This window comes from Eleutherodactylus coqui, chromosome 9 (assembly GCF_035609145.1).
Source record: "Eleutherodactylus coqui strain aEleCoq1 chromosome 9, aEleCoq1.hap1, whole genome shotgun sequence".
Lineage (NCBI taxonomy): Eukaryota > Metazoa > Chordata > Amphibia > Anura > Eleutherodactylidae > Eleutherodactylus > Eleutherodactylus coqui.
This window is the reverse complement of record NC_089845.1, coordinates 161,251,549-161,267,588: the sequence shown is the minus strand read 5'-3', so window position 1 is coordinate 161,267,588 and position 16,040 is coordinate 161,251,549. Positions and strand designations below refer to the sequence as shown.

General features: G+C 51.9%; 1 protein-coding gene across 12 annotated transcripts in view; it reads right to left on the bottom strand.

The window, feature by feature from the left end:
• PTK2 (protein tyrosine kinase 2) overlaps positions 1-16,040 on the bottom strand; it is a 223,555-nt gene that overhangs the window by 143,087 nt on the left and 64,428 nt on the right. The gene's annotated exons all lie outside the window — the stretch shown is intronic.

The window sequence follows — 16,040 nt, the reverse complement described above, 5'->3', positions numbered from 1 at the left end:
CTGAAGCCCCTCGGCTCTCCCCGTATTTTAGTAAATAATTGTAAAGACCCCTACACTGTGCCGTTCCTCTGTTATTCTTCCTGGAAACTTGTGAATAAATTGACACCTGGATATCAACATTCCCCTAGTGAACAAGGTGCATCCCTATAAAGTAGGGATCGGTCATCAGCATCTTATGTCATCTCTGGCATCGGTTGAGCGGGAAATTAAGGATAGTCAACCAAACTTTAGTCCATGAAAACCCCCTTATGGACAAACCCCCAATCAATAACAGCTAGCTGTCAATTTATTCAGAAATTTCCAGGAGGAACAACAGAGGAAATGCAAGTAAAGAGGTTTCAGAACTGTCATTCCTGACGTGACTCACGAGGCGACTGCTCTTTAAAGGGGTATTTTGGGACTTAATCAGTTATCAATACAAAAAAATTAATTAAGAGGTGATTGATGATGGGCGGGGCCGGCCAATCAGCTGATGGTCGTCCATAGAAACAATAAAGGCCCAGAATCCCCTTGTAAGTAGTTGGCATAACTTCCAGGACATCTTGCCCCCCCAATCCCATCCTTCTGCCGAGTCACAATTATTTCCTGGCTGTAGATTGGCGGATAGCCCCGGCGCCCTACTTCGTGCCCCCCATACTCGGAGCCGTCCCCCCGTTGCTCCGGCAGCCGGTCTGCGCAGGAGTAATGAATTTAGACCGATTAAAACAATTAGGCATCTTCCCCCGGGAGAAGCGGGAATATTTCCCGAGGAGGGAAGAAAGGCTTCATTATCCTTCGCAGTGCTCACCTCTTCTGGGGACTGACCTACTTCTGTTCTAGAAATAATCGCTCACTTGCCGCTGCCGCGCCACTTTCTGAGGCAGCCGCCGGAAGCAACTCAACAACTGTCCGGGAAACTCGTACAAAGTTTGTGAGGTGAAGAAATGACCCCCAGGAGGACGAGGATTCTCCCGGGATGGTAACACCCGCGGCCCCCGGAGCCTCGCTGCAGTCATGGGGCTCATTCTCTGGGGTTTCCTTATTTGTAACATTGAGGCTTAAATGTGGCGGATACAAATACACAGCGGTCACAGGGGCATCAGGCAGTGAAATAGAGTGCAAGCTCTACGGGGCAGGGACCAACTGAAATCCTTTGTGCCGCTGGGACTGCGCCCTCCACTGCGTGACTCCCGGGCTGCTATACCCCCAAGGATCAAGCAGACCCCTCTCCGGGACGGCTTCACGCTGCTCCACTACGGAGCACTCCACCTGATCCCCCACGATCCCTACAGTCCTCTGTGCTGCTGCGAGGAGCCCACTCCTTTCCGCCATGCTAGGTATGACTTGGGGTCCGCTCACACGTTGTGGGTTTGGGGGGGGGGGACAGACCGCACCGAATCCACAATATAGTTTGTGCTGCGGATCAGGATGCAGCTGTTGATGTGGAGAATCCGCGCCAATTTGGCTAGATGTGAACAAGCGTCTATAATCTGGCGGCAGACTGCACTCCGTAAACAAGCGGCCGTCTCCGTTACGGGTTTTCTGGGCACAGTATGGAAACTCTGAATCTGCGGATTTCTAGGCGGTCCAGCTACGAAGCGGCAACCTGCGCCTTTTATTTACCGTTCCGGACCCCTTTATCATCACTTCTGCAGTAAACACAGCTGTTACCTACAACTCCCAGCATGCATAGAGCTTGTTTCGCGCTCTGTAGCTCCGCCCACCACGCACAGGTCCTACAACTTACTAGCACCAACCTCCCTCCCTCAGTGCCAGAGAAGGACCGTCCGGCGCTCTGACCTGCACACGAGCAATACAGCGCAGCGCGTCCGCCCCGTCCTCCCATCATGCACTGCTCACAGGATGCTGGAGGCTACGGACAGGGGAGGAAGTAGTAAATACGGACAAGAGGTCAGAGGAAGTGGAGAGGTTTTTCAGGCGGAGGGTCATGTGGCAGATCGATGATCGAGCGGCTCCAGGCAGCCATGGCGTACGGCGATGATGTACATTAATGTTACTCCGTCCCCGGAATACCCCTTTAAATCCACCACACACTACTGCAGAAGACGCGTAATTGGCGCGGCGTCCCGACATGACAGGACCTGCAGTTTAATAGTAACCGTTGAGAACCTGCTTCCCTGCATTTAACTACCTCTGGCTTGGTGGGCATGCTGCTACATGTAGTGCTGCGAGCTGCTCCAGTCTACGGCTGCCTCTGCATTGGTCAGGGGTACGCCAGTCCTGAATGCAAAATCTGCACGCGCCCGAGGCCTGTCCTGCCCGCCTCTGTACCCGCTAGCTAGTTCTTGAGTACAATCTGCTGTCACTGCTGAGGCACTACAAGTCCCAGCATGCACTGACTGACTGGACCAGGAAACCTCACAGTGACTAATAGGATGAGTCACGGCCGGGCAGGGAGCGGCAGGTGACCGGGTCGCAGCACGCCGTCCGCACGATAACCGTTTACCATGTATACAGCGCGGTCCGAGGCGCCAACAGTCACAGGCGTGTAAAGACACAAAATAGGAAATTCCAGCTCTGTCGGTCGGGGGGGTGACGCCGAGAGCCATGGATGGAGAGCTGGTTACTATAATGCCCGGCCGCAGTGGCCACCACCAACATCGGACCACCATGGGGAGATTTAAAGGGCCACTAACCCCAAACTTACAACCATGCAGCTGATATCAGTTGCACATATGGATATAAAGGTCTCCTTAACCCCTTCCTGGCAGTAAATACACCTTTTTACTGACCCCCCTGAGGGGCTCCAAATCTGCAGATACATCTCAATAAAGCAGTTACTGACAGCCCGGCTCCTGCTCCAACAGCCAACCCCTTACACCCCACAATCAATACAATCCCATGTCAGCGAGGAGCATGAGGAACTTCCTCCCTGTCTGAAAGTTCATGCGTGTTTCCACATTGCTGTCCCGGACTCTTACTTGGGGGCCCGGGGCCCGTAGATGGCGTGTTCTTACTGTGCGGCTTGGTGCAGCCTTACCGCTGACTCTGCCCACCCCCCAGGAAGGCCTAATCTACACTATAGACCCCCTCATGGGTGCATTATGTTCGATCTAGTCTCTGTTTCGGGGGCTCCTCCTCACCTCGGTGGGCTTCTACTAGTTCTAGAATGACTCAGAATGGGACTTCGTTACCATTTCATCTGTAAGAGAGGCAGAAACCCATACTGCAGATGTAAAGCCGTACTACGGACACTCCTGGAACAGAAGGTGTTAATTGCCCAACCCCCATCTAGTAACAGTATTGATGACTGCGCCAATAGACCCGGAGCCATGGCTTTAGTAATTAATAGACACTTTCGGCCTCAGCGAGTGCCAGGAATGCGCTCATTCCCTGCGGCTCTCGGTCTGGACGGCGGATCGTCAGCAGCTTCAGGGTTAATCGCCTTGTTCTGAGCAGTCTGAAGGGGAAGGAAGGGGCCCGGTATATGCGGAGACCCCCGGGGGTCCTGTGAGAACCAAATACCCCAAGGTCTGCAAGATTCCGACCCAGATCACGAGCCGGGGAAGAGAAGTGATGACCGCCTTAATATAGGGGTCACCTTATTTCTAGCTCCTCCCTACGCGACGGTCGTGAATTTCATCTAGACGCAGATTTGCATATGTCAACCAATGACAAACATCTACAGGTTCAGACTACAGAGTTTGTTTGTAGTCTGTTACCACGGCAACACATAGAACTGCATAGGCGACATATACACAGAATAAGATTTTAACCCCTCAGTGACAGCCGATATACATGTGCTTGGCGTTTATGTAGAGGCAGCGGCTACAACCTGAGAACTGTATCTTGTGGCCATTAACCATTTAGATGCCGATAGCTTGACAGAGGAAGGAACCTCTCTAATGCCCAAACTGCTCACCTGTGATGAGATCGCACGCAGCCGTTCATTCGTCATGGTAGCTCGGAGCCCTGGGGCTTATTCACACATCCAGTATTTATGTCCGTGCGCAGCTCATGTTTATACAGGCTGCACACGGACCCGTTGACTTCAATGAAAGTCTTCAGACATGCGGTTTTTTTTCAGGGACCCCCAAAAAAACTAAAGATTTGCAGCATGTGCCATCTTCATCTGTATCACAGAGAGTAGGACCAGTGATGCCCGCTGTCCATGCCGCTCAGCCAGCCCACAGACGTACATGGCTGTTATCCGACGAGAGCCGCGCAATTCGGATATGCGTGTTTGAACGCGCCTTTTAAAGGGCCTACTAAAAGGTCTGCTGAAATACGATATAAAATAAGGCATGACTTGTCCCGTGTGGCGAGCGCCGGAGGGAAAGGGATATAAACACGCCCCACGCGGCATCAACGTAACAATGGAAGTTCTGGCAGTCACAAGACGGCGACAGGAAGTGTTCTTATGGAACGAGACACCAGATAAATCAGTGGTCACCGTAATCTGATGAATGAAGTTAAAGGGGCTAGACGCACTTAAAATGAAGAAAAATGGAGTTAAACCGCGGGACGAGTGTGACGCCATAATGCAGTCCCCAACGGATGGAGAGGCGGACAGATATATAGTCACGGCCAGACTATACGAAGAGCATATATCATCCCCCCCTAACACATGGCTGGGGGCGAGGTGACAACAAATCATGATCCGCTCTCTGTGGCGAACCGCCTCGAACCCGAAGAGTTGTGTTACGTAAAAGGTCAATAGATTCAACGGCAAGAAAGCAAACCGTTATACGAGGAAGACGCCGCGCCGCCCCATATATATGACCGGGCGCACGGACTGCTGCAAACGCCAGATATAACCTTATCTGTAGAGACTGAAGACCTCACACAGGTGCAGCACTCGTCGCAATGTATCAGCGTCACATCATCGTCCCACACCGTATGGCATCTATTCGCAGCTACAGCTGCATCATGGGACAAGAGCAGCCGCCGCCCCCTGCAGGAGTGCAAAACGCAGCAATGCTTTCTAAAGCGTACAGCCCCTAGAACGCGCCGTTTTTGTTCACAATTATGTTCTCGACGCGCTGCACATACAACTGAAATACATGATTTTTATGTACTTCACCTCCTGAAAACTGGACAGGGCGCAGGCACCCGCCGGACAGGGCGCGGCGCAGGCACCCGCCGGACAGGGCGCGGCGCAGGCACCCGCCGGACAGGGCGCGGCGCAGGCACCCGCCGGACAGGGCGCAGGCACCCGCCGGACAGGGCGCAGTATGCAGTGGTGTATCCAAAGTTAATCTTTACATGCATGGACACCATTAAAGCGACCCTTCGGGTCTGGAGAATCAAAGATGGCTGCACCGATGCGGCCCCATCAGAGCAACATGTAGGGTCTTAGAAGTGGCTCAGCCATCTTTGTATCTCCGGGCTGGAGGGTCCCCTTACAGAGGTGGTCTCATCTTGGTCGCTCGTCCCACCAGCCTCTCCCCTCTACATCCGTGCTGTGAAAGACGGCCGAGTTACCGGGACGGCCAAGCTCGCCATTCCCATATATGAGAAGTCACGGAGACGGCACAGAACAGTCTGCTTAGCCGTATCCGTAAAACCATGGAGGCGGCGAGCAGGAGATGGCGAGCGGACCGGAGGTCAGGGGGACCACATGGGAATAACCCTTCAGAAGGCCTTCCAATCTCGGCCAATAATTAAACTATGTTTTATGCCATGAAGAGTCCACTGACTACAGAGCGCTCATTCACGCGCTTATTTTTCACTTACTTTTCGGTTACGTAAAAATATGCAAAATGTCCTTTTTTGTGACAAACTACGCACTGAAATAGGTGATAGAAGTGAATGGGCGGCGCGAATACGCCGTGAATACGCAGGACATCCGCATATTCACTACATAGATGCGCATCTTTCTACGTATTTTTTGCGCACGTAAATATGCTGTGTTTCTTCCCTGAAGTCTGCAGGGAACGGACATCGGCGCTCACGGCCGTGTGATCGCCCGCAGAGTTCTGCCGCACATTAGGCCACCGGATCGGATGGCTTGACCCTGCGGAGTTCTTGAGCGGCGCCTCGGGGTTCTGCAATAGACTTTGATGCAGATGCGCCCATTGATGGGATAAATCCGCATGTGGCGGCGCAACAGGGAAACCGCGCCAAGAGTTAAAATGAAAACGTTTTTCCACTAGGTGTTTTTCTGATATCCGTGCGCTGAAGAGCCGCCGCGACAAAGACTGCAGGGCGATTATCACGTCGTTCAACGGAATAAAAACATTGCAGATTTTGCTTCCGATTTGCGTAAAGTCGGCGCTGAAATTCCACCGTGTGACGACCTAAACTGTCAGATTCCCGATGAAAACCCCCCGTTGGCTCTTTAGCTATATGCGCAAAACTTTGCCACAGAGGACACATCCAATCCGCGGCAGCGAAGCGTCCCACTCATCCGAAAACTAACAATAAAATGGATTACATCTGCGTGCAAAACCGCGTCACAAAGAGAAACGCGCAGCAGAGAGGTGGATTTCTGCCGCGGACGGAGAAATTATTATTTTTCTCTAAAGCCTGACGTGACGTCAGATACATCCGCGCTCGTTAAGGCGTCGCTATAGTAAACGACACGCAGACTGTTTACGTCTTGCGCCAATCTCCACGCTGTGCGGCGAGACATCCTGAGACGAGGATATATCCTACACATCTGCGGCCGGGTATCTGACGCTTTCATGGCCGCCTCAGCAGCGGTTACACACGGCCAGGACAAACACAGAGTGGGGGTGGGATGAGAGCCGAGGACGGCGGGGGGACGAGCGAGAAATAATGAGGAGCGTTGGAAATGAGAAATGGCAGCCGGGACGCCAGTGCAGCCGGTAATCACCGCCAAAGACAAAAAGCCTCATGAAAATGTCAGCAGCGCAGTGCGGGGCTCAGTGATGGCCGGACGGGCAGACGCTACAACATATATACGTCACCTAGAAGGATCCTGCCACAGGGTGCCAGCGTGCCACCTGATGGGTGACGGGCACACAACCTCCTGAGCCTCCGCTTAGGGGCTACCAACCAACTAGATGCAGCGTGCCCACTAAGGCCTAGAAAGCGACGGCGACTTCATATCCTCTACCCCAAACTGCGAGCACAGCGCCCCCTCTGTTCAGACTCATAGGGTGTTAATAGGCTCCGCCTCTAGACGCACGTATTCGCGCTGACGATCGGACATTCAGCACTTTGTAACAGACAAATCTGCGTGCGGGATTCCCAATGCGGAGTCGGCATCAGGAGGGGATGCCACCGTTACACGAAGGGGACACTTAGCTGGCGCAGATTTGATGCGGAGCCTGCTATGAATCCGAGCCGGCCAATCAGAGAGCAGTATAGTGCATCGGTAGTAGGTAGTCTAAAGACTGGAGCTCCGAACTGGCGGTGAAGAGACATTACCGGTAAGAGGTCCCGCTGGTTCAGACAGGAGCGTCACTTTAAAGGGGATTTCCTATTAGAGACATTTATCTTGGATCCACAGGACAGCGGGTGGCTGGGGGTCCGATCGCTGGGACCCTCACTGATGCTGAGGCGGGGTAGCGGTGTGCATGTTTGATCACCGCTGCATACACTTCTATGGGACAGGCAGAGATGTACTCAGCAACCTCGTTACGTCCCATAGAAGTGAATGTGTCGTGCATGCACGCCGCCGCGCCATTCACAAGGGGCATCTCAGGATCGCTCGGGCCGCAGCGATCAGACATTTGTAGATGAGGAATACAGGTCTTTAAAGGGAACCCCTCCAGTGAGCAGCAGCACCCCAGCAGATTACATCGGGTCATCCGGTTTCAGAACGGTCAGCTGATGCGGATCTTCCGGTACAATCCGGACCCGGTGATTACAGTGAAGGACGCTCGCTGTGATCAGCGCTGAAGACCATGCCCCGTTTAGGAGGGGACGGTGGAGCAGACAGTCACACGGCCGAGACCTCACCAGACGGCCAAGACCTCACCAGACGTAAGGGGTTGCTGGGAACAATAGCCAACTGCCCTAGTTTCACCGCAGGCTGCTACATGGCAAGAGAAGAGGAGGGGGGCATATATAATAAACTACAGGGGGGCGGGGGGGGGGGGGGCACTTACTAACCTACACCATAATATACAAGGGCGGCATATATAATAAACTACAGGGGGGTCACTTACTAACCTACACCATAATATACAAGGGCGGCATATATAATAAACTACAGGGGGGGGCGCTAACTAACCTACACCATAACATACAAGGGGGCATACATAATAAATTACAGGGGGGGGGGGGGGGGGGCGGTCAGCTGAGGTCGGGTTTAGCCATCTTTCACAAATAAGCATCTACATAAATGTAAAGAGAGGACGAGGAGACGGATACCGCAGGATCAGCCGCAGCGGGCACCTGATTGCTGACGGCGGTCTACGCAGGGTGTTGTCCCGGAGGGTTGAAGAAAGGCGAAAAGGCTGCTTTTTTTGCTGTTTGCTTTAACCCATGCCCAATCAGTAAAATATATACATATACTGTAATGACACCACCCCTTTAAGGGCGCGTTCACATTCACTTTAATAGTAAACATTTCTGCAAAATGTGAACACACCCTAAAGGGGTTTTCTAGGACAGATACTAAAGAGCTGACCTCAGAACAAGCCATCAACATCAGATCGGTGGGAGTCTGCCGCTCAGGACTGTTACTGGTCAGCTGATTGAAGAGGCCAGCGTACTTGGCTGAGTGTTGCGGCATCTTCTCGATCCTCTGACGTCACATTCGGTACTATTGTATCTTGTCACCACCGGAAGCTTGGGGCTTGGCTTGCATGGAGGAATGCCCTTAGCTCCCGATTGGCTGAATTCTTCCCCACTGTACAATCCAGCGGGGACCGCGGAAAATGTTCTCCAGCCTCCTCTCTCCATGCCGCACTAATAATGTGGGCTCCCGTTCCCCCGGAGCACTGTCACTGGGGTCCCCGCTGCTTTCCCCGCTGTACTCTACACAACAGTGGTCTGAAGCTGGGACTGTTGTCACATAGCTCACCGCTGCTGACCAGCATCTCGACTTCCATCCCCCTGGTCGGCCGCTGCCGGCGGGGACCGCTGCAAATATTCTCCAGCCTCCTCTCCACACCGCAGTAATAAGGTGGGCTCATGTTCCCCCGGCGCACGCTGCAGCCGGAAGCGCTGTCGCTGGGGTCCCCGGTACTCACCCCGTTGTAGTGTCATCTCCGGTACTGGTCCCCCTGCGGCAGGAACCACTGTGACTCACCACCCGCGACGGTCAGCTGCCCTGCCACTATGTACGGCTGGTGGGGAGCGGTTGTCCAGGGGAGATGCAAGGGGGACGCCTGCTGCGGGGAGAGTCTTGTACCTATCTGTAGTGATGTTTGCCCGGCCTGGAGGGTTTAGGGTCAGTTTTCCTGTTAGGCTTACGTTATTAGCTCTACATGCTTCCATGTTACAGATGTTGCAGCTAAATGTGATTGTTCCCGGCAAGAGAAACCAAGTAATCTTGTAGATATGATACCTTTTAATGGCGAACAAAAATACATGATGTAACAGTGAGCTTGTGAACCTCTCGGGCTCTTCGTCAGGCTAAAATGGAATAGATCCGAAGAGGCGTAGATATATATACTCTTATAACATACATACTTATGACAAGGCACAGACAGGGATGTGATTGGTTCGCACTTAAACGTTTTTGTCTAGGCACTGATAGCGGAGTGAAAGTTTTATGGTCCCTGAATTACTGTCGGGGGGTCACCAGGCCAGCAGTCTCATCTGTGCTATAGATGTCTCACACCTCCCATTCACCCATAAATCCTGGGGAATAATTTAACCCAGTATTCAGCGGGTCAAAAGTTGTTATAAGTTTATATTCCCAAATTCTTCTGTGGTTTTGTGACTTGAAACCATCCTTCAATATCAAAACTGTCATATCTCCTATGTGATGTCCATGGTTAGAAAAGTGCTCGGCCACAGGGAATTCTGTTTGTCTATGATTAATCGTGTGGCGATGAGATCTCACTCTACTTTTTGTCCTGTTTCCCCCGATATAAAGGCCCCCAACAGGACATTTACCTGCCCGGATCAGGTACACAACATCAGACGTGGACCATGTGACTGTACCCCGGGATCTTATGGCCTTGCTGTGTGTTGGGGATCTGTATTCTGTCGGCGGCCCGTACATGTCAGCAGGTCTTACAGCTCCTTACATTACAGGGATCTTATAGTCCTGCTGTGTGTTGGGGTTATGTATCCTGTCTGCGGTCCGTACATGTCAGCAGGTCTTACAGCTCCTTACATTACAGGGATCTTATAGTCCTGCTGTGTGTTGGGGTTATGTATCCTGTCTGCGGTCCGTACATGTCAGCAGGTCTTACAGCTCCTTACATTACAGGGATCTTATAGTCCTGCTGTGTTTTGGGGTTATGTATCCTGTCTGCGGTCCGTACATGTCAGCAGGTCTTACAGCTCCTTACATTACAGGGATCTTATAGTCCTGCCGTGTGTTGGGGATTTGTATCCTGTCCGCGGTCCGTACATGTCAGCAGGTCTTACAGCTCCTTACATTACAGGGATCTTATAGTCCTGCTGTGTGTTGGGGTTATGTATCCTGTCTGCGGTCCGTACATGTCAGCAGGTCTTACAGCTCCTTACATTACAGGGATCTTATAGTCCTGCTGTGTGTTGGGGTTATGTATCCTGTCCGCGGTCCGTACATGTCAGCAGGTCTTACAGCTCCTTACATTACAGGGATCTTATAGTCCTGCTGTGTGTTGGGGTTATGTATCCTGTCTGCGGTCCGTACATGTCAGCAGGTCTTACAGCTCCTTACATTACAGGGATCTTATAGTCCTGCTGTGTGTTGGGGATTTGTATCCTGTCCGCGGTCCGTACATGTCAGCAGGTCTTACAGCTCCTTACATTACAGGGATAAGTTCCTTTTTGTGGTGTTACAGCTGTAACATGGAAGTATTTAGAGCTCATAATGTAAGCCTAACAAGAAAACTAACCCTCCAGGCCAGGCACACATCACTACAGACGCTGCTGGGACCTTCAAGGACCTTGACAAATTCAACCAATCGGGAGCTAGGGGCATTCCTCCATGCAACAAACCCCTAATTTCCATTGGTGACAAGGTACAACAATACCGTCACATTCATCGGTCACATGGACTACAAGCGGCTCAGTCCCATTGCGATTAATGGGATTGATCTGCTAAAACAGCACGGACACTATATAACCTAAGGCACTGTGCTGGGTAGACAATGAAGTGAAACCAAGGCTCCACCGAGCACCGCAGCCACATCACACAGCAGATCAGCCGGGGTCCGGAGCACCGCAGCCACATCACACAGCAGATCCGCTGAGATCCCGAGCACCGCAGCCACATCACATAGCAGATCAGCCGGGGTCCGGAGCACCGCAGCCATATCACACAGCAGATCGGCCGGGGTCCTGAGCACCACAGTCACATCACACAGCAGATCATCCGGGGCCCGGAGAACCGCAGTCATATCAGACAGCAGATCGGCCGGGCTTCCGAGCACCGCAGCCACATCACACAGCAGATCGTCCGGGGTCCTGGCGCCGCAGCCACATCACACAGCAGATCGGCCGGGCTTCCGAGCACCGCAGCCACATCACACAGCAGATCGGCCGGGGCCCGGAGAACCGCAGTCATATCACACAGCAGATCTGCCAGGGTCCCGAGCGCCGCAGCCATATCACACAGCAGATCGGCCGGGCTTCCGAGCACCGCAGCCACATCACACAGCAGATCGGCCGGGGTCCTGGCGCCGCAGCAACATCACACAGCAGATCAGCCGGGGTCCTGGGCGCCGCAGCAACATCACACAGCAGATCGGCTGGGGTCCCAAGAGGCACACCCGCGCAGCTCGACTACTGATGACCTAACCTGAGGGCAGCTCATCAATATCTTAATCCCAAAAGCACCCCTTTAATTGTACATTTATTGCACACATCAGCCCTGTAGAGGGCCGGGGGAGCCACCGGAAGGGTTTTCCTGTCTTCAGATGGAGTTCCTCTTTAAATCCCCCAGTGTCATTCGCGCGGCGCGTCCTCCAGGTTCGCCGCTCCTCTGATCTCAGCGGGATAAAACCAGTAGATAAACAGAACATATTTCATCCCTCCCCACAAAGGACGTGTTGAGAGAGAATGAGGCTGGACTCAACGTGAAGGAATAAAACAAACATCTGAGCCGCTAACACAGATCCTCCCATAGACAGGGATCCAAAATAAGCAAATGCTGCACAGAAATCCCGTAAACTGCGGCGCATTAACCCTTACATGTACACCAGTCCCCGAGGACCAGAACCGCAGCACATTAGTACAATGTCTGGGTCACCCCGAGCTACTTATATACCCCACAGTATATAATGCTGTAGCCGCCCAGCACTACAAACCAGGGAGTCCGGGAGTCGAGATAGCCAACTTATCACCCCACCGGCAGAATAGTGAGTGCAGCTCTGGAGTATAATACAGGATGTAACTCAGGATCAGTACAGGATAAGTAATGTATGTACACAGTGACTCCACCAGCAGAATAGTGAGTGCAGCTCTGGAGTATAATACAGGATATAACTCAGGATCAGTACAGGATAAGTAATGTATGTACACAGTGACTCCACCAGCAGAATAGTGAGTGCAGCTCTGGAGTATAATACAGGATATAACTCAGGATCAGTACAGGATCAGTAATGTATGTACACAGTGACTCCACCAGCAGAATAGTGAGTACAGCTCTGCAGTATAATACAGGGTGTAACTCAGGATCAGTACAGGATAAGTAATGTATGTACACAGTGACTCCACCAGCAGAATAGTGAGTGCAGCTCTGGAGTATAATACAGGATGTAACTCAGGATCAGTACAGGATAAGTAATGTATGTACACAGTGACTCCACCAGCAGAATAGTGAGTGCAGCTCTGGAGTATAGTACAGGATGTAACTCAGGATCAGTACAGGATAAGTAATGTATGTACACAGTGACTCCACCAGCAGAATAGTGAGTACAGCTCTGGAGTATAATACAAGATGTAACTCAGGATCAGTACAGGATAAGTAATGTATGTACACAGTGACTCCACTAGCAGAATAGCGAGTGCAGCTCTGGAGTATAATACGGGATGGAACTCATTGTCAGTACAGGATAAGTAATGTATGTACACACTGACTCCACCAGCAGAATAGTGAGTGCAGCTCTGGAGTATAATACAGGATGTAACTCAGGATCAGTACAGGATAACTAATGTATGTACACAGTGACTCCACCAGCAGAATAGTGAGTGCAGCTCTGGAGTATAATACGGGATGTAACTCAGGGTCAGTACAGGATAAGTAATGTATGTACACAGTGACTCCACCAGCAGAATAGTGAGTGCAGCTCTGCAGTATAATACAGGATGTAACTCAGGAGCAGTACAGGATAAGTAATGTATGTACACAGTGACTCCACCAGCAGAATAGTGAGTGCAGCTCTGCAGTATAATACAGGATGTAACTCAGGATCAGTACAGGATGAGTAATGTATGTACACAGTGACTCCACCAGCAGAATAGTGAGTGCAGCTCTGCAGTATAATACAGGATGTAACTCAGGATCAGTACAGGATAAGTAATGTATGTCCACAGTGACTCCATACTCTGTAAGATGTTTTAGTACTTGTCGCTGGCCCTCTGTTGGTTCCCGCTCCCCTCCAGACACCTGCAGTATCTCTCCTTAACAATAGGAAATAACAGGGGATGTACAATGTAGTATAAAGCAGGGAGTCTTCCTCCCACCAAGGAACACTACAGTCAGTCTAATGCTAGCCTAGAATGGCTGATACCAGCACACAATAGAACAAATTCAACTGCATATTAACTGAAGGCTTGTGTTACAACTGCTCACCATTTTCAATATAATTACTTGCTGTCAGTGAATGGGAACATTCTTTATACCCCCAGGCTAAAAACCTGCCCAGACCCAATCTTCAGTATGCCGCAGCGATACAATGTATCAGTGTGTCCAGCCCTGCTGATGTAACTGTAACAGAGCTGCAGACGCCAGAAGGAAGTGCAGGATTTATTAATGGAAGCGAGAATGAAACAAACCTTCCCTGAATGGCGGCATTCTCACTACTCACTGGACTGCCATCCCCACACAATATTCCGCACAAACCTCGATGGCGCGGTCACATGATCCGCTCCCCAGAGGCATGATGGGAAGATTAATTCACAGTGAGGGATACACTGAACATTAGCCAAAACATTAATGGGCTGAAAGCGCTGCAAAGTAATGGGATCCGGGCCGGATGAGCGCTGCGCCCCTCGTTAAATATTAATGAGACACTAATGTGTGCGCAAAAACGTACGTGCCCTGCAGAAGAGTAATGTCCGCTAATGGCCTGCTAATCCGTAAATCACCCGATAGTCCAGCAGCGCGACAAGCCTAGGGAGCTTTATAAAGAGGCTTACTAGTCCGCCTCGTGCGCGGCGTCTGCTAAACGCATTATCCATCGGCAGAACATCCAACGGCGGCCTGGCTTCTGATAATCGACCACCGGGGGGGTATGGGGTGTAGGCGACCGCGATACCGGAACGAGAAACGCCATCAGATATCACATTGTAAACCAGAGATTTTTTTTTGTGCCAGTGTGATGTGTTATGCAAAAAAAAAAGCATCGCGGCGCGTGCGGACCTCGGGTGCAACTTCAAAAGGGAAAAAAGGTTTTAAGAGTGCGATATCGGTGGGAGCTTCGAGGACGGGCATCCACAATGCTGCAGGTCTTACACAACTGGCAGAGACCGCGTACGGCACTGCGCACGCCCGCCAATCACACAGACTGACATGTGTGTTTCACTGCTGCGAGAGGCGCCATTGCCGGTAATGTTACGTTAGTTACCGCATATTATGAGAGCAAAACCCGCCCATGTGATACACGGTAAAAACCGCTAGTGTGAGAGCCGCCCTAAATAGTGGATTTTCCGCCCATTGTGGACATCCCCCAGTGGCGACTGTTGCAGTTGCGACTCCTTGCAAGTCATCGGCAGGTTGGTGACGGGAAGTCGTGAATCACACAGAACGCGCGCCACTTTCTGCAACTACCGCAAGAAAATATTAAGAAAGGGTTTGGGAAAAAGTTGCACAACGGCGTCTTTCCCTGCACGCTGTATGTTGCGCGCACGCCGCGCTCCAGCCTACATTTTGATATACACGTCGGGGGAAGCATGCGCCCCACAAGAGTAGACGCAGCTCAGCGCCATTCCTGCGAGATGTCCCACGAGGATGGCGCCCTGCAGAGTCGCATCCCGCACCCCATCCTGATGCTGAAATCCCGTTTTAATTAAATTGTCTCGTTTAATCTGGAGACGGCAGGTGGTGACCTTAAAGCGCCCGGCAGCGAAGACCGCGTCACCGCCGCTGCCATCCCTACTGGTATAACGGGGGAGGGGGATAATCCCGTACAACGGCGACGAGACTGGCGTGGAGACCGTCACAACAAAAGCCCTAAATAAGACGCACGGTTGGTGATGTCATCATTTCCCACCGTGCGCCGGCCGCGTCCCGCACATCACTCGGGGCATGAATGAACTCTGCTTCAGAGTGCGGATGGATGATTCGCGTGCCGCCGCTCGCCCGGGTGCAATAAACTGCAGAGATTGCTAATATCCGGATGGAGACATCGCAGTCCGCTCGCCCTTTGTTACTCGCTGCGCAGACGGAAACACAATCCTCATCATAGGACAAACAAAAGGCCACACAGGAGAGAACCGTTACCGAAGGGTTAACTAATCCGCTGCGTCCACCTGCTCTGCGCTGATTAACCCTTCACCAGCCGTCAGCACAGCGGGGGTTACGCATCGACGCGACCCATGCAGCGGATTAGCAGAAATACAATGCAAGCGGCGGCGCACTCATTAACCCCTTATGATCTGTCCGTGCCAACACAGTCCAAGACCGACCGACGGTTGACATGCAGCCTGCTCCACCATCCAAAGGGTTAATACCCAAGACCCCTGGGATCAGTTAACCCTTCAGGGCTCGGTCCCACGGACGTATGCGTCCTCTGAATCACACAGCGTATTTTGCTGCATCTGCGGTTTTCAGTGCGTATATGTACTGTAAATACACGCTG